We start from the raw sequence: 23,547 nt of genomic DNA on the forward strand, positions 1-23,547 counted from the left end.
ATTGTAGAGTTCTAGCCAAGTATAATTATTCATCAACTCCATTGGTCCTTGAGTGGATGTGGTAAGTATAATGTTACATCATAACATCACTTGTGAGTCCATACATGCACATCATATTCGAGCTTTGAATGTTACATACTACCAAATGCATAAAAGTGCAGTGATTCCCGTAAGGGTATCAAGCTAAAAGCTAATTGACTTTGCTACTGAAGACTAAATTTTTCATCTTAATTCTCAACTGACCATCACAACAAAGAATTGATTAGTTCATCATAAGTATTTGCATTTTAACATGGTGACATAAACATCATGCATGCATGATCTGATCCGCTATAAATAGCTTCTTTACAATCAATTCAAACCACCCTTGCAATTCAATATATTCCATTGAAACATTTGATATTACAATCTTCTCAACAAGTGCACAATGGCCATGAAGCCCACAATCTTTCATATGTTTCTTTTTGTGATGATATTATCCTCGCCAACTATTTACTCTGCCTTCGAGTATCTTCAAATGGTCCATAAATGGCCTGCTGGTTTTTGTTCCAACAATAATTGTACTAGAAATCCCCGTCCGAATAATTTCACAATTCGTGGCTTATGGCCTAACAACTTCAGTATGACATTGGAGTCTTGTGTCAGGCCCCCTATGTTGTCCTGGTGATCTTCGTACTCATTAATGTGTTCTTTAGAAGTTGAGTACCTTTTTATTCTTGGTTTTAACATTACGTTCTTTTGTACAGAGTTATCCAAGTTGACTTGCTTACACGAGATGCATCTTGGCCAGACCTTACGGTGCAATACCCAACAATTTCCCAGTCTTTTTGGCAACATGAATGGAATAAGCATGGGACTTGTTCCCTGAACATGTACAGCCAAAGTTCATACTTCGATCTATCAATCTGCTTGAAGAATGATGTCTACCTTTTGAGCATTCTTAGCAATAGCAGTATAATTCAAAACGGAATGACTACACTTGGGGCGATTAACTCATCAATAGTTGGGGCCATTCAAAAGGTGCCAGACGTGAGGTGCGTACGCTCTAATGGTTTTCTGGAAGAAATCAGCATTTGTTATGATATCACTGGTCAAACACGTATCAGCTGTCCGGCGACATAACGCCATACGCATATGATGTTAGCAGATTACCATTTTCCACCCTGCATATACTACTACTAAATAAGATTGTGGAAAATTTTATTTGTGAATCAATTGCTCTTTTTGTGATTCGATTGAATTGAAATGAATGATTTACAACAGCATTAAGCTTTCTGCATTGCTACAATTGTTAGCTAAATTGTCGTTTTAAGTAAATAGGTTTTCTTCCAATCAAAATGTCTTTCATGTCTCCCATGTGAGAGAGACCAAATCTGATCATTTCCCATTGGAGGAAACACTTTCTCTAGTTTTTAGTTTCTCTTGTTTGAAAAAAAAATTCTTTCCTAGGGTTTTCTAGCGAGAGATTTTTCTCTCTTAGAATCTCGGATCTCCTAGTGAGAATTTCTTCTTTCCTAGATTGTTCTAGTAAGAGTTTTATTCTTTCTTGAGTTTTCTTATGAGAGTTTTTAAGCTTTTATCTTTTTTTTTGTAAAATTTCTGATTTTGTAAATTTAGAATCTAATTTTTCAGATTTGTAATCTCTATATTATTATCATATCTAAATTTGTTTTTGGAATTGAACCAGTTTTAATAAGATATGACTATCAGAAAATGTGCACAGATGTATTGGGCTACATGATTTATCCGAATAGAAGATATGTAAGAGAATCAATATTATTTTTATTTGTATTGATTTTTTAAATCCATTGTATCTATTAATTTCAAATCTATATGTATTTGTATCACATTTATTTGACCAGTGTGCTAAGATTTGTAATCAGTGCAAATAAATGCTGAGTATACCAAATCAGTTTATTTACTTGCATGTTTTAGAGTACTGATGATGACAATTGACTCCTTTTCACGAGGACTAAAGTGCTAATTACTATTAGGATGATAACTACCACACTATTAAGAATAGTGTTCATACAAAATTTTGTAGGTGTAGCATTTAATCCCATCTTTCTAATAGATACAAATTAGTATACAATATTTAGAAGGGTTTTCTTAATCGAGTGCCCTATGGGCACTTGTTAATACACCTATATTGCACCCAACTTATCCTATATAGACACACACTAACAATTAATACATTCTCTTATATTTATACACCTTCTCTAATTAATCGTCTTGCATTTATACGCTTTCCATAATTAATCTTATATTTCTAAAAATCTAATATCTGAAATACATATTAACGAGTACCTTATGAGCACGCATTAGACAGACAGTATTAAGAATAATGTTAATACATTGCTTCATATGGTAGGATTTTTGTAAGAGGTGTCCAATAAATACTAGTTAATATTCAATATTTATCATTTCAATGGACATGCTTATATGTCCAACTTTGCATTTGGGTTCTTTCCTCATTTAACTTCATCTTTCGAGAAACTAAATTCTTGGGGAACTTTCAATCAGGTTTATTGAACACTCGAAAAATCTTATAAAATTATAGTATATGTATCACAAATAATAGGGGTGTTCAACTTGATCCGGTGAACTGAAAAAATCCAATGATCTGATCTGGATTTGATACAGTTTTAGGATCGCATCATATGCAGATCGTATCATGTGTGGATTAAGAAGTTATTTGAATCACATTCAAATATCATTTTATATAATCTATGAATATCCGATCCAATCCTGATAGGTTGCATTTTTGTCATTAATTTTATAATTATTTTTCTTTTTTATTTTACCAAATATTGCATTAATTGATGGAGTCTACCTATATTTGGTAATTTGTGTTGGTTGTAGGGATTTGGAGCAAAAAGGGATTAAAGACGTGATTTTCATTGAATTTTTATGCTAATCAACGGGGGTATGCCAAAATTAAAACTCTACCCGTCCGAAAAGCTCGGGAATTGAAGCATAATCTCCAATCGTGAATTGAAGTTCCAAGAGTCTTGAATGTTTCACTAGATGGATAGGATAGTTTGTCTTGTTCGGTTAAGATATGATTTGAAGGAATAATTTGACTTCAATTAGTAGTAGTAGGAGACTAGTCAGTAGCTTTTCTTTAGTCATTTCCTTATCACTTGGGGATGAAGCGGTAGACTGGTAGTCATGAGATATCTCTTCTTTTTTGCCGCAAGAAACGTGTGGAACGTTTCCTTCTTTTCCTTTTAATTTCTTCGAATAATATACATAACTTTTGGAGAATATTCATGTCGATGAGTTCAACTAATTCACGTGGGATTTCTTCAATGAAGATGAACTAAATTTCTATTTCTAGTCAAAGAACAACGAATGATTTGGTTCATCTAAAATTGTGAGATCGAATTGATTATATTTATTTCCTTTATTTTACTAGTAATTGTATGTTCTCTGATTCAATTTCTTATGGTTATTATTTTATTTGAATATCAAGGGCGCCCGATATTTAATTTAATCTAATAACCTAAAACTAATTAGAGCAGTTAAATCTGTAATTGTTTAATTGCTTTAAATTAGTAGTAATTGGCATGATTGGGTTTGTGTCAGGGAAACATATGGGTTAACTTAAAATAACTCTTGTATCGTGTTATTTGGTTAGAACAGAGTTTCTCTAATTCTTAAAGCAATTGAAAATTTGAACTCTAAAGTCGTACCAATGGTTATTTCTTGATTAGGGAAGTGCTTAACGGTCGTATCTTGGTTACCGATACAGTAAGGAGAAGTTGATTGTCATCGCGTGTGTGGCAATTATAACTTGTTCATCAACGAGTGAATGAAATTATTATTGCATTCATGACCAATTGAGTGAACCATCTCTAAAGTTATTTTTTGGCTAGAGTTTATTTATTATTGTTTTATTTTTAGTAAATTATTAGTTTGGCCTTTTTATTTGAGTTGTTTAATTATTCACATTTTTTATAAAAACCCCCTTACTCTGGACTCTAGAAGAAACAAATTTTTCCCAATCCCCGTGGATTCGACCCTACCCACCACTGTATACAAAATTTGTATTTTAATTGAGTAGATATTTATTATTGCACAGGTTCGATACCTGTCAGATCCACATAATACCTTTTTTTAATAAAACTTTTTACATTAAATTTTAATATTGAATTCACTAATCAATATTAATATTAGTTCTTGTTTCTTACTTTTATGTCTATGTTTAAATAAAAAATATATATTTTCTCTGCATGTCATTTCAAGTTTTTCAATGTACTATAATATAAATTATGGGTGATGAATTAAATCTTATTGTTTTTAATTGGAGTAACAAAAAGAATGACAAAAATAGTTTAAATTGCAACAAAAAAAGTACTGATCAAGGATTAGAAACTGATATGATACTTTTGAGAACCTTATACCTTTTTAATTTTATTTTTGGGATAGTTCCGAAAACCTCACCTAAGGTTTCTCATAATGTCACTAACATTCCTAAGGATTTTAAAATCACACTTACCTCCTCTATCAACTTAACAAGATCAGATGTACTCATTAAAGATAAGGAGTTGACAATTGATAGGTGTCGAGCCTGTACAATAATAAAAATAGAACCTAACTACCACTAGAAGCAGTCAATAATTAATCCTAGGTACTGGAGCAGAGACTCTACGTGTGCAATGGGTTAATTGATTCACCCTGTTCCTGAAGAGTTTGATTAATCCGATATATCAGAATTAATTAGTTAACAAAATTTACTAAATAGTAGACAGTGGCAAGCAGGGTCGTCTGCTCAAGGAATGGGAATATTTATCTCTTTAAGATTCCAATTGGTAAGGGGGAATTTTATTGGAATGAAACTAAAAACAATTAAGTAATTCAACTAAAAATAAATAATTAACTAGCACAAATATAGGCAGGAATTAAATCAAGAATAGATAAATTCTAGCCAATGATACAACTACTCAGATACAGTTCACTTACTCGATCATTGATGCAAGGGAGGTTCACTTAATTTACTAATAGGCTAGTTATAGTCGCCGACGAGCTCTAACGATCAATTTTTCCTTAATTTGTTGATAACCAAGGTACGACCATTGATTACCCCTAACCAGAAAATACTCCTAGGTACGACCGTAGGAATTAATTCTCCAATTGCATTAAGAACTAGAAAAACCTAACCCTAACCAATAACACGCTACGAGGGTTATTTAAATTAGACTGCACGTTCCCCTAGTGTTTAAAAATGCTAGTTGCCACTAATATTAATCAATCAAACAATTACGGATTTAATTGACTAATTTGGCAGGAGATTAATAAGTCACATTGAACATCGGGCCCTTGACATCCAATTAACAAAATAATCCCATGAAAATTCAAGTAGACAACGTGCAAATATTAACAAATTAAGAAATGCATAAAAACTAATTAGATCTCACAGATATTCAGGACTGCGCCGTCAAATTGATCCTTGACTAGATGAAAGGCTTAGCCACGCCTCATGAGAAAATCTCCACGCAATTTAATTGATTCACGAGGCATCATGCAATTCACTAAAAAGTAAGCAGTAAAGCCGTCTTTTCAAAGGGGAATAATGCCGAACAGTTTGTACGCATCCACGACCGAGAAAAAGACCAAAGCAAAAAAAGAAACTATCCTAACACTAAAACAATGGCTAACTACCCCGTGGTCCCTTGCCGAAATCTTTTAAAGAAGCGTACAAAAGGTCTCTAAGCATTCACTCATGCTCCCCTCGTGGTCCCCCACGAATTAAGAGTCCAAGTACTCAAAAAAAAAAGCTCTGCCGAATTCCTTGTATTTTGTTTCCTCTTGGTAGGAGGACTCCTAGTCAGCAAAAGGAAAATGGAAGTTCGTTTCTTCTCAGCACCATATGGGCCAGGTTGTGAAGTTTTTAGAAGTCTCCATTTTCCTCAGAGAGTCCCTCCTTTTTTGTACTTTTCTGCTCCACTTCCTGAAATTGAATCCAAATACCAAATATAAGTAAATATTAATAATTAAAATAATATTTGGCAAGAACAAAAAGGGAAAATTAATAATAAAATTACTAACAATTAACACCCTATCAATTCCCCCCACACCTGAACCATGCTTGTCCTCAAGTATGAGAACAGTAACGAACACCAATATTCAAAAGTGGGTATTGCTCCATCTACTCTATTGCCAAGATACCAAGGAAAACATATATCAAGTATCAGTGATCAAGATTCAAGAAACATCACCCCGGTTAGCTTCTAAACCACAAACTTCTCCAATTTAAAGCAAACTAATCTAAGAAAAAGGAATGGCTGCTCAACATTCATCCGCAAATTGTCCAACTATTAACCAAAATCTCAAAATTAAACTCACAATTCGGCAAGCTGACTTTTGCACATACTAACACAACCTTCACCCTTTTTTTATCACGTTTTCTATTTTTCTCTTCTTTTTTTTGTCTTTTTTCTTTTCAATAGTAATGAAAGACTTAGTCTCTAACCAATGGAGCCTTTTGACGCGAACTCAAATATTTGTCAGATGAAGGAACCCGGTTACTCAGCTCTTATCGCTACATAACCACGTACTCATATCAACTACTACTTTTTGACGCGAGAATCGACACTTTAGGTGAAGATCCCCTGTTACTCAGTAGTAACCACTAGCGGAGCACAGTCAACTCTTATTTACACCCATATAGCACAATAACTAAAAATAACACAAACGTAACAGCTGTCAGCCTCAAATTTTCACGCATGGAGAACTAAAGTTAAGAATTGGACCAATTTACATGAAAAATGCCAACAATCATTCTCTATGCCTAGACAAGTTAACCAAAAATTAGAAGAGTCAAGCAATTACTGATATTCACTAAAGAGATGTTCCTGACTCAACCACATTAACTGGATACCCTTTTATTGTTAAAACCTGGTAAGAGCAGAATTGGAAGCAACAATCCAACATCAAAACTTGGTATTCAAATAAGAGTTGATCACTAAAGAAAAAAGAAAAAGAAAATAAATGAAAGATAGTCAAAAATCGAACTAAAAATCAAGGAAAAACCTCTAGAACCGAAAAACTAAAAATACTAGCACCACAACGATCCCCCCCACACCTAATTCACACATTGCCCTCAATGTGATAATGTAACAGCAGAAGGAAGGAGAAGGGAAAGGGTACTTCCCTGAAGTCACGGGGACCGTGGTGGGGCCACAGCGATGGTTGAGGCGGGAATGGTTGGGTGGGGTTGGGGTAGGCTGAGGTCGAGAGGCTCTGGACCTAGAAGAGAACTTTGATCTCACCATTGTCACTAACAAGCAACCCAATCAACAGAAACAAAATTGCCAACAGATAGAGGAACAAGTAAGTTCAGATCAGTAGAAATCAATATCCTCTAGTGAAGTCAACAATCAACCCAATAAGCACAGGTATCTCCCAATTTAAAAGGGTAATGCACAATAAATAGCCCACCAAATTAGCAATGTAAAGCCCTGAGCAATTTACACCCAACAATTCAATCAATACCAGAAAACCACCCCAAACAATGTAACAGTTAAACTCCACGGGCAAAGGACGTCCAACCAATTTCACTCGAACAAACTAGGAGCAGTGCGAGTGACTAAACAAAGCAACAAATTTCAGCAATTGGACACAAATCCATCCAAAATCTCAACAACTGTCTCCAATTGGACAGTCAACTGCACAACTCAACCAACCGAAAGTTCTAGTAGCAGCATATCAAAACTCGGACAAGAACAACTCTGTCACAGGTGCCCAACAGTCAATTAGGCAGCCAATCACATAAGAACAATAAATTATATGCAAACCACCACAACCAGTACCACAGGTGCACACACAGGTGAGAAACAACTCAAAAATGCAATAGAAGCCCAAAACAAATCACAAGTTAAAATGGCAACAACTCCAGCAATTTGAGACCCAAAAAAGTACTAATCGAGGGGAAAATATGAATACCTCCACCTGTCAAAGATGGACAGGTGGTGAGAAGAGCGAGGCTGAGCGTGGGCGAGGGAGAGAGAGAGGAGCGAGCTGCGTTGCTCTGGTAGAGGGCTGCGCGCGAGGTGGTGCTCGCTGCTGGTCGTGCGGCGAAGTGGAGGAGAGCAACGATGGAGGTCTGGTGGCCGTGAGGGAACAAGGAGGGGCGGTGTGAGCAGGCGGCACGAGAAAGAAGAGAAGCGAGTGAGGTGGCAGCGTGCGCGAGGTGGGAAGAAGGAATCGGGGAAGAAGAAAGAAAGAAAAGAGGAAGAAAGAAAGAAAGAAGAGAAAGAAAGAAAAAGAAGAAAGAAAAAAAGAAATAGTTTTTGGTTCTTTATTTTTCAAAAATGTTTTCTTCTTTTCTTTTTTCAAATTTATATTTCAAAATTTGAATTTGTGAGAAAAAAAAACAAAACTGAAGGTTTAAAAGGAAAATAATTTTATTTTTTTGTTCTTCTAAATTTTTTTTTTTTAATATTACCTTTGTTTTTAGGTTGTCAAATACAGCGTGGGCACGCTAAGATTATAAAACGTCCACTGATCTCGGGAGGCACTAACACGACATGGGCACGCCAAGATTGCACTTCCTGCCAACGTCGCGAGATGGCGAGATTTTACCAACATGGCGTGGACAAACCAAGATTGATAAAAGTCCATTGATCTTAGGAGACACTAACACGGCGTGGGCACGCTAAGATTCCTGTCCTGACCACAGTGAAAGAAAATATTAAGACCGACTACCACCCAAATGAGAAACGACAAAACGAAAGAATTGAACAACGAAAAATAATAAAACCAATATTTGGGTTGCCTCTCAAAAAGCGCCTTTCTTTAACGTTTTTGGCTAGATGTTGAACACCACTCTTCAATTTGGATGTAATTCAATTTTTCTTGTAATCGGTGGCCCTCCTCCGTGATCCAAATAACCATTGAGTGCAGCCTTCTTTCTAAATTTTCTACTCATTTTCACCTCATAAATTGCTTTCATCTCCTGATACTTGTTCGCAGGAACTTTGAATTTACTCCTACAACCAAATTCAGAAAATTCTTACACAGAGCGATTAGTAGCATGAATAGCAAATACAGAATGAGAGTTAACAGGATGTTTCATTGTATCAAAAATATTAAAGTGGACTATTTCTCCATCGAATTCCATTGTGAGAGTACCCTTACTAACATCAATCTTAGTTTGGGCAGTACTCAAGAATGGGCCTTCTAATATAATGGGTGATGGATTCGGGGCACTTTCATCATCCATGTAAAGCACATAAAAATCAGCAGGAAAAATTAATCCATCTACTTGCACTAAAACATCCTCAACTATCCCATCTGGATAAACAAATGTACGATCAGCCAATTGAATTATTATCCTTGTTTCTTTTAAAGGTCCTAAATTTAGGGAATCATAGACTGATTTAGGCATCACATTAATAGAAACCCCTAAATCTCGCATGACATTTTTTATATTGGAACGTCCAATCTTACATGGTATAATAAACATACCTAGATCTCCGCATTTAGGTGGTAGTTTCCTTTGTAAAATCGCTGAAACGTTCTCACCCACCACAATATGCTCATCCCCCTTCAAATTCTTCTTGTTGACGCACAAATTTTTCAAGAATTTAGAGTATTTTGACATTTGCTTGATCGCGTCCAACAAAGAGATATTGATTGCCACCTTTCGAAACACCTCTAGAATTTTCTTTTCCTTATCTTGCTTTTTTGGTTTCTCCAGCTTTCTAAGAAAAGGCGGTGGGTTAGTTTTAACTGTAATGAATGGGTTCGGAAGTACCTTTGGATCTTTGTTGCTTCTGCCCTTCTCTTCAAACTCTTTCTCAATTCGTTCCTCATTCTTGTCCTTAGGAATCACGAGATCGAGTCCTTGGATTTCCTTTTCACTCCTTAAGGTCATTGCGCTTACATTCTTTAGGTTCAGTTTAGGTTGAGACGACAATTTTTCATAAATTTGGGATTTTGACATTTGCTTTGCTAGTGCCATCTGACTCATCTGACTCTGCATTGCTTGCACCTGTCCTAGTTGATTCCTTTATACTTGGGTGAACCGTCTTTTGTTGATTAGCAATTAATTGCTTCATCATCTCTTCCATAGACGGGTTTGAATTTGAAGGGGGTGGTGGCGGGCGAGATTGATATTGTTGTTGATACCCTTGCTATCTATTTGGTGCAAAATTCGACTACCTATTTCCTCCATAACTGAAGTTAGGATGATCTCTCCAACCCGGATTGTACGTATTCGAGTATGGGTCGTATGGCTGTCTTGGCGCGGGTGCGTGACCAGCCATGTTCACTTGCTCCGCACTTTCTTCTTGAACTAGCGGACACATCTCCGTAGAGTGACCCAAGACAGTGCATACCCCACATACTTTGGCTTGTGAGACACTTCTCACAGTTAGTTGTCACACGAAGGACGTCAATTCAGAGATTTATTATTGGATGGAGGATGTTTCTACCTCATTCACCCTACGCGTCGGGATGTCCTCTCTTTGAACTGAACTGCTGTGAATTCTCAGCCAGCCCTTCAATCAACTCCCAAGCTTCTCGAGGAGTCTTGTTCACCAACGCTCCTCCACTTGCAGCATCGATTATGCTTCTATTCCTAAAGAGTAACCCTTCATAGAAATATTAGATGAGCAGTTGCTCATTTATTTGGTGCTGAGAGTATTTGATGCATAACTTTTTAAACCTCTCCCAGTACTCATAGAGAGACTCGCCTGGGTGTTGCTTGATACCGCATATTTCTTTCCTTAAGCTGGCGGCCCGAGATGCAGGAAAATATTTGTCTAAGAATTTTTTCTTCAACTGGTCCCACGTAATGATACTACCTGGTGGTAGGTAATACAGCCAATCTTTCGCGGAGTCCTTCAAAGAGAAGGGGAAGGCCCTCATTTTTATCTGCTCTTCTATGATTCCCGGAGGCTTCATACTGTTGCAAACGACGTCGAACTCTTGCAAGTGTTTGTAGGGCTCTTCACCTGGTAGACCATGAAAAGATGGCAAGAGATGAATTAGACCAGATTTTAGTTCAAAGGGAGTGTTATCATTCAAACTTGGAAAAGTAATGCATAAAGGTTGCTGATTTAAATTAGGAGCAGCCAACTCCTTTAGTGTTCGTGCATTTACCATGGTAATTTCTTCTCGATCCGAGTCACTCGAAGTATCACTATGTGAATCTGTTGGTTCAACTTCTGGCTCAAGTCTCTGAGATGTAGCACTAGAGTGCTCTTCTCTGAGTTGCCTGGTTTCTTTCCTTGTTGTACGTGCGGTCTTCTCTACTTCAGGGTCGAAAATTAATTCGCCTGTACGAGAAGAACGAGGCATAAACTAGAAAAAATATCAGAAAATTAGAACAAAATTGAAATTAAAAAGAAACAAATATTTAACGCCAGTCCCCAGCAACGGCACCAAAAATTGACAGGTGTCGAGCCTGTGCAATAATAAAAATAGAACCTAACTACCACTAGAAGCAGTCAATAATTAATCCTAGGTACTGGAGTAGGGACTCTAGGTGTGCAATGGGTTACTTGATTTACCATGTTCCCGAAGAGATTGTTTAATCCGATATACCAGAATTAATTAGTTGACAAAATTTACTAAATAGTAGACCGTGGCAAGCAGGGTCGTCTACTCAGGGACTGGGGATATTTGTCTCTTTAAGATTCCAATTGGTGAGGGGGAATTTTATCGGAATGAAACAAAAAATAATTAAGTAATTCAACTAAAAATAAATAATTAACTGGCACGAATATAGGCAAGAATTAAATCAAGAATAGATAAATTCTAGCCAAAGATACAACTATTCAGACATAGTTCACTTACCCGATCATTGATGCAAGAGAGGTTAACTTAATTTATTAATAGGCTAGTTATAGTCGTCGACGAACTCTAACGACCAATTTTTTCTTAATTTGTTGATAATCAAGGTATAACCATTGATTACCCCTAACCAGAAAATACTCTTAGGTACGACCGTAGGAATTAATTCTCCAATTGTATTAAGAACTAGAAAAACCTAACTCCAACCAATAACACGCTACGAGGGTTATTTAAATTAGATTGCACGTTCCCCTAGTGTTTAAAAATGCTTGTTGCTATTAATATTAATCAATCAAACAATTACGGATTTAATTGACTAATTTAACAGGAGATTAATAAGTCACATTGAACATCGGGCCCTTGACATCCAATTAACAAAATAATCCCATGAAAATTCAAGTAGACAACGTGCAAATATTAACAAATTAAGAAATGCATGAAAACTAATTAAATTTCACAGATATTCGGGACTGCGCTATCGAATTGATTCTTGACTAGATAAAAGGATTAGCCACGCCTCATGAGAAAATCTCCACGCAGTTTAATTGATTCACGAGGCATCGTGCAATTCACTAAAAAGTAAGCAGTAAAGCCGTCTTTTCAAAGAGGAATAATGCCGAATAGTTTGTACGCATCCACGGCCGAGAAAAAAACCAAAGCAAAAAAGAAACTATCCTATCGCTAAAACAATGCCTAACTAGCCTGTGGTCCCTTGCTGAAATCTTTTAAAGAAGCGTACAAAAGGTCTTTAAGCATTCACTCATGCTCCTCTCGTGGTCCCCCACGAATTAAGAGTCCAAGTACTCAAAAAAAAAAGCTCTGCCGAATTCCTTGTATTTTGTTTCCTCTTGGTAGGAGACTCCTAGTCAGCAAAAGGAAAATGGAAGTCTGTTTCTTCTCAGCACCATGTGGGCCAGGTTGTGAAGTTTTTAGAAGTCTCCATTTTCCCCAGAGAGTCCCTCTTTTTTTGTACTTTTCTGCTCCACTCCCTGAAATTGAGTCAAAATATCAAATATAAGTAAATATTAATAATTAAAACAATATTTGGCAAGGACAAAAAGAAAAAATTAACAATAAAATTACTAACAATTAACACCCTATCAACAATATTACCCTACTGCTCTTATAATTACTTAACCAAAAAACCAAAATAAAAAGAGAATTTTTAAACCAAAAAATATAGACCAAAAAGGAAAACAAATTTCTATCCAATATTTGTCAAATATTTCTGAGTATCCAGATTGTGGTGGGGCAAAAGAAAAGGCGAGTAAATTAAGTCAGTCAACCACTTACAAGGATTTTTGTAAGTGATTATTAAGTTGAGAAATTCTGTGGAACGAATAGATAGTTCACTATTCTAAGAAGCTTAAAATACAAACCTAAGATATAGAAGAATATTATGAAGCCTACAGAAATTTGAACAACTCTATGACTTCCAACTCGAGTGAGTCCAAGGGTCATACGTTTTCCCTGAAATATGTTGTGAAAGTTTCAGTCAAGAAAATGAAGTAGATAAATACACAGCAATCACTAATCATACTGACGGGGTTTTTTTTTTTTATACGTACAAGTTAAAAGTCCGAAATACACCCGTTTTACTGCAAGTATACATGTCAACTAGTAGTTTAGAATATATATTAGGTCGATCCCACGAGAAAGATTGAACAATTACCAGCACTACTAAAGGTTTTCTATTATTTAGACTACTCTCTGAATTATAACAAATAAAACCTACTAAACTTATACAAGAAAATAACAAATGAAAGCTCCTTAGGTTATAGTATCCCTAACTACTCATGCAAGTGCTATATTTGGATCATTGAATACTACTATCTAGGCTAACTATGGTGTAATTTCCTTATGCATATGAATCCTACTTTCGTAGTGAATCAATTATACTCATAACTAATCCATACCTATTCTCATGGTTATGAAATTAGCTACAAGTTCATTTTTTTCAATGAAATTACATGAAATGAATCACTAAAACCACATAGGCGCGCGTCTACTTTCGTGAGTGTACTCCCTATGTTTAGCACTTCTTGAACCAGTGTTAAATTTCAATTTTCATTGCAGAAACAACACCTTAGATAATCACAATCAATGGTACCAAATTAATCATGATTTCAAAGAGATAAAATGCTAAATAACTTGCTCAAAATAATGTCATCAATTAGCCAAATAATAAACACTAGCAATCATAGAAAGTTCAACCAAACCCAAGGCATAAACTTTAGAAACACATAATAACATATAAATCCATAACTTGCATATTAACTAAACTTGGAATCAAGTACAAAAAATAAAGAGTTGGAAAGGAATGTAACCCTTGTCACATGAGTTCATCTCCTTGCCTTCTTCATCCTCCAACCTCTTCTTCATCTAGCTAATAAACAAGATGGATGAACTACTATTCTATACTAAACTCATCTAACACTCAGAAAATGGAAGAGCTACATTTCTGCAGACTCCAAGCTTTCTCCCGTATGTCTCTCCCTTGAATCTTGCAAGATTTTGGCTACATAAAGGTAAAAGGTGGTCAAGGAATGAGGCTTACACCTCCCTTTTACAGCTGCAAAGTGTTTGTCACATGTCTAGCATTACATGTGACTTGTTGAAGGTGAAAATAACTTGTCCGCGTAGAGAGCAGCCTTTTCTGACCACAATCCCGCCAGAAATCCGGCCATAAATCCGGCCAAATTGCTACAGTGACTTTTTGTGCAATTTCTGTTCATTCTTCACTGCTGCTCCGATTTTGCCTCAACTTCAACTGAACCTTTCTTGATGATAGAAGCTGATTTAACTCTTGACCAAAACATAAAACTTGTAGCCCTTTGAGTTAGCTTTCCAATGCATCAAGAATCACCTCATTTGGATTTGTGTAGGCTGAGAAATGACTGAAATACCCTTGACTGCTCAATGCTTTGTTTCAGCTTCAACCAATAGAAATTGGCTACTGTAATTCGGTTTTTTGACCTGGGAAACCTTAGAACTGGATTTTGTTGTCTTCACCAAAGTTGTAGATCTATATCTTATCTTCAAATTAATTTAAGAATCATCTCAATCCGATCACTGTAGCTCAAGTTATAGCAAAATACGAAAATGTGTCAAAGCTGTCAAAGATTCACAAATACAAGTAAAAAGTGATAAAACCTCATTTAATCACTTAAGACATTTTTCCTCAATTATAGCCAAAATGATTTATTTTCTTCCAATAATATAACCAAAGTGACTAAAAATAGCATAAAATATCATTCAATTATTATGTAAATTAGTCACTTATCACATACTATACATTTCTTATACAGACACAATAGAACTAGTGCCTGTCCCAAAAAGTTCATCGAGCAAAACCCCGACACCCTGCAAAGTCATGCCTATGATTATTGCATGTCTATGATTGTTTCTCTTCTGAATTATTTTTATCAGTAGATTCAAATGCATCTATTGATATTTGTTGAATAGAAGGACCAAAACTATCAATCTCAAGCTCCACTTGCTTCTACATATTATCATCTGCATGACAAGAACTAGAAGATTTTTTCTTGAAGATAACATCGAAAATTCATCAAAAGTAACATCTCTACTGATCATAAATTTTGAAAAATTGGGATCAGGATACCACAATCTGTACCCTTTCACCTCAGAAGCATACCCAAGGAAAACTACACTTTTTAGCTCAAAACTCTAATTTTTCATCATTCACATTCATGTATACTGAACACTCAAAAACTTTTAAATTAGAATAATCAACAAGAGTATCTGACCAAACTTGTTAGTTTTGAAATCAAAAGTTGCACAAGAAGTACGGTTGATAATATAACAAGCCATAGAGATCGCCTCTGCCCAAAATTCCATTGTCAACCCAACATTATAGATCATACACCTTGCTCTCTTTAAAAGTGTTCTGTTTATTCATTCGGACACGCCATTTTGTTGAGGTGTCATCCTAACAATGCGATACCAAACAATTCCTTCATTCTTACATAATTTATCAAATTCACCTTTACAAAATTTCATGCCATTATCTGTTCTAAGCCGCTTTATCTATCTATCTGTTTCTCAATCAAACTTTTCATTACTTGAAAGTGAGGTAGACATCATTCTTATGTTTAAGAAAATAAACCTAAACTTTCCTTGAATAATCATCAATGAAAGTTAACATATACTCGGTACCATCCTTAGATGGAACACGAGATAGACCCTATAAATTTGAATGAATATAATCAAGAGTACCTTTCGTCTTATGAATTGCTCATGACCTGAAACTTACTCTTTTTTGCTTTTCAAAAATACAGTATTCATAGAATTCCAATGATTCAGTACTTTGACCACAAAGAAGTCCCCGTTTACTTAACATGTTCAAGCCATTCTCACCCATATGTCCCAAACGCATATGTCATAATTTGGTGATGCCAGAATTAGATAAAGATGATGATGAAACTGCAACCGAACCTGTGACAGTAGATCCCTGCAAAACATACAAACTATCAAATCTACAAGCTTTCATAATAACAAGAGCACCTTTAGAAACTTTCATAATACCATTTTCAGTTGTGCATTTGCACCCAAGAGTCTTCAGCATGCCCAAATAGATGAGATTCTTTTTCAAATCAAGAACATGTCTAACATTAGTGAGATTCTTTTTCCAATCAAGAACATGTCTAACATTAGTGAGCGTTCTCACAATATCAACAGACATTTTAATTCGGACTGTACCCTTACCAACAACACAAACGGCATTATTGCCCATCAAAACAATTCACCATTACAAGGTTTATAAGTGGAAAACAAATCCTTATTAGGACACATGTGATAAGAACACCCCGAATTTAAAATTCATTTATTTTTAGACCTTGTCCTGTCATCAATCACCAAAAATATTTTCATCATTCTCATTTGCTGCAACACGAGATTCGACAATTTTAGTATTTTTCTCACCATATTTTCCCTTTGCTTTAATCTATTTTTCAATTTAAAGCAATTTACCTTAATGTGCCCCATTTTGTGACAGTAATTACACTCCAAATTTCTATGTTTTGGATTTAGATTTAGATTTAGATTTAGATCTATCACTGTCAAATTCTTTTCTTTTGGTTCTGCCCTTAGCAACTAGACCTTCTGCCTAACCTCCATTAATTTTTTGATAATATTCCTGTTTATCTGCTTCTTAGATTTTAATATAGATTTAATTTTTTGATACGAAATTGTTTCTTTTCCATAAATCATAGTATCATGAAAATATCTAAATGACTGGGGAAGAGAACACAAAAATAATAGGGTCCGATCCTCATCATCAATTTTTAAATCTATATTCTCCAAATCCATAATAATGGAATCAAATTTATCAAGATGTGAGAATATAGATGTACCTTCAATCGTGCGAAGCATATACAGACTTTACTTTCAATAAAGTCGATTCTCAATTGTTTTCTTCATGTACAAAGCTTTAAATTTGTCCCACATGGCCTTTGTCGAAGTCTCAGTGGCTACCTCCCGCAAAACCTTGTTAGAGAGATTTAAGATAATACTGGATCGAGCTTTCTTATCCATCTTAGCAAAATTTGCATCTGTCACACTCTCTAACTTTTTCTCAACTCCTTGTATCGCTAAATCAACTCCATCGTGAACCAAAATGGCTTCCATCTTGAGCTACCACATCCTGAAGTTAACATTCCTGTTGAATTTCTCGACAACGGTCTTTGTTATTGTCATTGTTGTCACAAAATCGAAATCCTTTGAAGAAACTCTGATACCAGTTTATTAGGTCTGACCTTAGAAAATTGACGAATTAATTTTGGCAATCCCAAAAGACAAATAACAAAGCAAAAATAAATAAAACAGAAACACATGAATTTACGTGGTTCAGTCAAATTCGCCTACATCCACAGAGGAGGAACAAAATTCTACTATGAAAAAGAGAGTACAAAAATGCCTTAGGAGAGTGTTTTTAGGTTCAAAACACCTAATACTTAAAATACAAAAAAGATCAAAATATTTTACTGAACAAAAATTTTAATGACCCAAAGACCCAAATAGTCTACTAAAGATCTTTTGGTTTGATGCATTTAATCCCATCACATGCTCACTATATTTATAACCAACTAAGAGAAAGACTCCTTTGTAGAAAAAAGGATATGGGACAAAGTCACACATAATAATAATTCACCTACTTCATCCCCTTTCTATTAGAGTTAGCACAGCATTCTCGTTTTTTTCTTAGCAAAATCTCAACTTTATATTAATCAGCATACCTTTCCATATATCAGTACACGAAAGAGAAAGAAACAAAATTGTACCCAACTCCAGTAGCAGCTCCTAATTCTCTTTTGTACGTGAAACTTTAGGCCATGCAGAACAATTTAAAACAAAGATGCGGTAATAAATTACTGGTAATTTGGTCTCATAAACATTGATTTGTTTTGAAGTTTTTGGACCGTTACTCTTTCTTGCTGTATTATGCAAAGCTTATCCAAATTTTGTGTCTTGTTATATAATCGTACTGCATAGGACTTTTATTTAACTTGTGTTTCGATACTTATAAAAAATATTTATTGTAGAGAGTTTGCATACTTGTTGAGGAGTTTGCTTGTTTAGAATTATTAAATTGATTTTAGATGTAATTCTTGTACAGAATACTATGGATCCATTGAATACGGCAGCTTTATTTGCATTAGAGACTATTGGTTCATCTGATGTCACACCTCTGCCATCAAGTATGAAAGTCACGGTAATAAGATGCTCGTAATTTGTTCTTATTAGTATTTGATTTGTTTTGATGCTCACATAGTTTGTTTTGACATTCACATAGTTACTTAGTTGTTACGTTTGACAAAATATCTCCAAGCGCAGATGCTTTGTTTAAGTGACAAGTTTGGTTTTCCCATTAAGTTTCTTTCTTGTTATTTAATTGTATTGCACGGAGCTCTTATTGGATTGCTTGTATTAAGAGACTTCTGAAATAATGTTTCTTATTGTGGAGTGCTTGCATGATTGGATTGAAGAGTTCTACTTTTTTGACTTCTTGAACTGATTTTAGATATATTTTTGGTACAGAATATTACTGATTGGTTTAGTCTTGGAACTTCATTTGCATCGGACACTGTTGCTTCATCTGCTCACCCTACTCCTCTGTCGTCAAGTTCTACAGTTACGGTAATGAAGTTTTTGTAACTTGATATTATTATTTTTTTTTTCGTGTTAGAGTTCGTATAGTTTTACTCTGCCTTCCTACATTGTGCAAAACTTCTTAAATACAGCATTCTCTTGCTATTGCTTTGTTCAATTAATGAGTTATTTTTTCCCATCAAATCTGTGTATTATTATTTGATTGTGCTATGTAGGGCTTCTATTAACTAACTTGTGTTAGGAGGGTGGGAAAGAATATTTAATTGTTATAGAGAGCTTGTGTCATTGTTGATGTAGGATTTTTACTCATTCAGACTTATCACATTTAATTTAGTTGCATTTGTGGTACAGAATATAGCTGATCCATCAAATCCCGCAACTTCACTTGCATTGGAGACGGTTGCTTCATCTGATGCCACCCCTTTAGTAGTAAAGTCATCGTAATACACTACTAGTAATTTGCTCTTATTATCATTTGATTTATTTTAGAACTCATATAGTTTTAGTACTTTTCATTGTTGTGCTAATCTTCTCCGATGACCGCATTCTTGGAATAGTGCTTTGTTTAACTTATAAGTTAGTTTTCGTATTAAATTTGTGTCTTGTTATTTAAGTGTAAATAAGGTCTATTATTCGGATGTTTGTGTACCTTTGAAGGAATATTTGCTTGTTTTCGAGGGAAACTGTTCATCTGACCTCACCCCTTTGTCATTAAGTAAAAAAGTCATGGGAGTAAAGTTGTAGTTTTAGAATTTGATTTGTTTTGGAGTTGATATAATTTGAGTACTTTTCCTGTTACTGTGCAAAACTTCTCCAAACACAGCGGTCTTTGACCAGCTTTTCATTTACTCAACAAACAATTTTTTCCTGTTAAATTAGTGTCTCGTTAGTTAATTGTACTGCCATGAGGCTTTTATTGGATTCTTTGAGTTAGGAGACCTATGAAATTGTTGACTGTCAATTGAAAGACTGCATGATCGTGTTTTGTTACTTGTTTAGACTTATCAAATTGATTTTAGACGTATTTTTGGCATAGAATATAGCTGATTTATCGAGTCTGGCAACTTCACCGGTGGAATCGAATCTCTTGACCTGCATTCTTGTTTAAGATTCTTTGAAAATTTCACCAGCGGATGCAAAGACATCTGTTTGGTTCGGTGGCTATTCAGTCCCCTCTGAATTCTTCATTGACCCTTTTGAATCCATGCCTTCCCCTTAGTGTAGAATAGGAGTAGGTTTAGAATAAAATTTATTTGTGTCCCGAGAAAAAAAAAAGAGTTTGGCAACTTCACTTGCACTGGAGACTGTTAAATCATGTGACCTCACCTCTCTGTCGTCGAGTACTAAAGTTATGGTAATAAACTACTGCTAATTTGCTTTTATTAGCTTTGGATTTGTTTAGGGGTTCACATAGTTTGAGTACTTTTTTTCTTATTAATTTGTATCTCATTTTTTAAGGTTATGGTATAGGGCTCTTATTGGATTGCTTGTGTTAGGAGAAGAACTTGCAGAATTCTTGATTATTAACTTTTACTTGTTTAGCCTTATTGAACTAAACTATGATGTATTTGTGGTATAGAATATGACTGATTCATTGAGTCCGGCAACTTCACTTGCATCGGGGGGACTGTTGCTTCACCTAAGCCCGTATCTCCATCTTCAAGTACTGAAGTTATTGTAATAAAGTAGTACTGTTTTACTATTATTACCATTTCATTTCTTTTAGAGTATGTATAGATTTACTTTGCCTTGCTACATGGTGCAAAAGTTCTTTAAACACGGCATTCTTTAACTAGTTCTTTTTTTTAATGCGTTATTTTTTCCCTCAAATTTGTGTTTTGTTATTTGATTGTACTGCATAGGCCTTTCATCAAATATTTTGTGTTAAGAGATTTGTGAAAAAAAATATTTACTCCCTCCATCCCATAAAAAGTGTCGTATTTTTCATTTTGAGATGTCCCAAAATATTTATTATGTTTAAAAAGTTAAAACACATTTAGTCTCTTTTCCAATATAATCTTTCTTTATATTCATATGCATGTCACTTTTCAAATTTAAATTTTGAATTTGTGAGGATAAAATTAAAAATAAAAGTACAAATATCACAATTAAACTACTATTCTAAAAAAATTGAATTCCCAAAATTGGGCCGGAGGGAGTATTTATTATCAGAGAGCTTGTGTAATTGTTGATGGAAGAGCTTTACACGTTTAGACTCATCAAACTGATTGTAGATGTATATACTGTACAGAATTTAACTGATCCATTGACTCCGGCAACATCACTTGCATTAGAAACTGTTGCTTCACTGAGTTGACCTCCTTTTTTTTATCAGTAAATACCGCTTCTCAAGAGCAGAAAGAAGCCATAGCCTCAACAATCAGTCCACAACTATGAAATCAGAAATAATGAAGTGTAATTTGTGGCAGAGATTGTAACGAAACATCTCAGGAGTACTCAACTTCAGATGTTAGATGCCAGAGACATCTATCTACAACCTAAGAGTGTTTTGGATGCTGTGATAAATTTCGTTAAAAGCTTCATTCAATCGCTCGAGGAGAAGGACAACTTCAATGAACCCAAGACCAGAAAAGCTACACTTGCTGTTCTGAGCTTCATGCTGCCATTTCTTGTTTGCCATCTATTTTTGTCCTACTCTAGTAGCCAAAGTTCCTTCAATGGAGCTATGCCATCACCAACCTGAAAGAATTTTGCTGTTTGATTAACAGACAAAACTTAGCTGCTCATAATTCTGCCGTCCATATTTCTTTCTTGGGATGCTGCTGAAAACTGAATTTTCTTGGGTTTTGATATGCTTTAGGCTTTAGCTGGATGCTTTATGGCTATATGGTAAGCTGAGAGATTTAATAGCTGTGATCCATTGAATTATAAAAAATAATCACGTTTTTTGATGTAGTTGGGTTGTATAGAGTTGAGAGTTGTAAAAGCTAACAAATGAATGAAATCCCACAGCGAGTCAGTAGTACTATAATAGCTCTCTTGTAATGTAGTAACTTTTATTTGTCTTCATTATTCTCAATTCATTCACTTCATCTTAGAATTCATTTTATTTGCTACATGATCTTCCACAACAATAACGATGCTCAATGCCATTTTAGTTGGGAAGTACTAAAGTGTGGTGGAAATGGTGAGATGATTTATGCAGGGAAACTTATCGTGCCGGTGCCACAACTCCCAGTTCACAGAAATCGTGAAGGACACTCAATAATCGTTGTCGTAGCAGCAGTGAAACTACATACTTCAGCAGGACTATTCAGCTAAGTCAAGGACACAATATACGTCCTGGCAGCAATCCTACCGTAAGTTCAATAAATTATACTTTTTACAGAGCTATCAGCAACCATGTGCCAGATTTGATGTGCGTGACTCTTCCCCATCAAACTCCAGTCCTGGTAGAAATTGGCATTTGTTTCACTGCTGTTATGACAACAATTATTGATTGTCCTTCACGATTTTTGCGAACTGGGAGTTGTGGCACCGACACAATAAGTTTCCCTGCATAAATCATCTCACCATTTCCACCACACTTTAGTACTTCCCAACTAAAAATGGCATTGAGCATCGTTATTGTGGTAGAAGATCATGTAGCAAATAAAATGAATTCTGAGATGAAGTGTATGAAATGAGGGTGATGAAGACAATAAAAGTTACTACATTACAAAACGATTGAAACCTCTTCTGTCTCTATTATAGAAGTTACTACATGTTTTCCGAGCATTTCCCATGCATGTCCCATTCATGTCTCCAAAATGATTGAAACCTCTTGTGTTGAAACATTTGCGCAGTTGGCGATGGTTTCGCGAGGTCTGGCCACTGTAAGCTTCTGTTGTTCCAATCCTGGAAAGTCTGCTTACAAGAATGATCATTACATTAGTGAACCTGTGTAGGTGCATATTTCATGTTCAAGACATTTGAAAGCCCTAGAGAAATTATACATAGTGGAGTATATCAAGAACCTATGCAACTTAGCAAAATTTTGGTGAAGTTGCCCGGCCAAAGACCATGGATTGTCAAACGGTTGGCAAAGGGTTTCTTTGACATCTGCTTGGATTAGCTGGATTAACAGTACAATAGCCTTTCGGCCATTGTTGCACAAAAGTAAGGTACTGAAGGCTTGAGTTGATTGCCAGGGGGCAAAGCATGAGAATCAAAAGGACAAGTTTAAACACTATGCCCATCATCCCAACGATAGTATAGCGATTAGCACATAAAAATTTTGGCTGTGGAGAGTGGAAGAATATACTTCTATTAGTGATAACTGAGCCTATTTATAGAACTGTTGATTAAATTTTACTTCCTCTTTTCCACTTTGATAAGTTTATTTTCCTTTTTCATTTTTCTAAATTATAATCCACTGTTTAATTAAAGAATGTAGTTAACTTATAATTTCTCTAAAATGCCATTTTTTTAATGTAAGTTGTTATTGAATATAACCTAACTTATTTAATGTAAATTTAATTAGTCATACTCCATTTAATGTAAGAAAATTTTAGGAAGATAATAAACTAGATTTATTCTTCCAACAAAACTAACAACTTTTCTTAAATTGTGTGGAAAAAAAAAAACCATACCTATCTAAATCTATTGATGTTATTG

The 23,547-nt window shown here is 35.1% G+C and overlaps 1 pseudogene; it reads left to right on the forward strand.

Annotated features, from left to right (window-relative positions):
• Positions 1-427: 427 nt before the first annotated feature.
• On the forward strand, positions 428-22,454 carry LOC113771432 (annotated as a pseudogene).
• Positions 22,455-23,547: the final 1,093 nt, after the last annotated feature.

This window comes from Coffea eugenioides, chromosome 5 (genome assembly GCF_003713205.1).
Source record: "Coffea eugenioides isolate CCC68of chromosome 5, Ceug_1.0, whole genome shotgun sequence".
Lineage (NCBI taxonomy): Eukaryota > Viridiplantae > Streptophyta > Magnoliopsida > Gentianales > Rubiaceae > Coffea > Coffea eugenioides.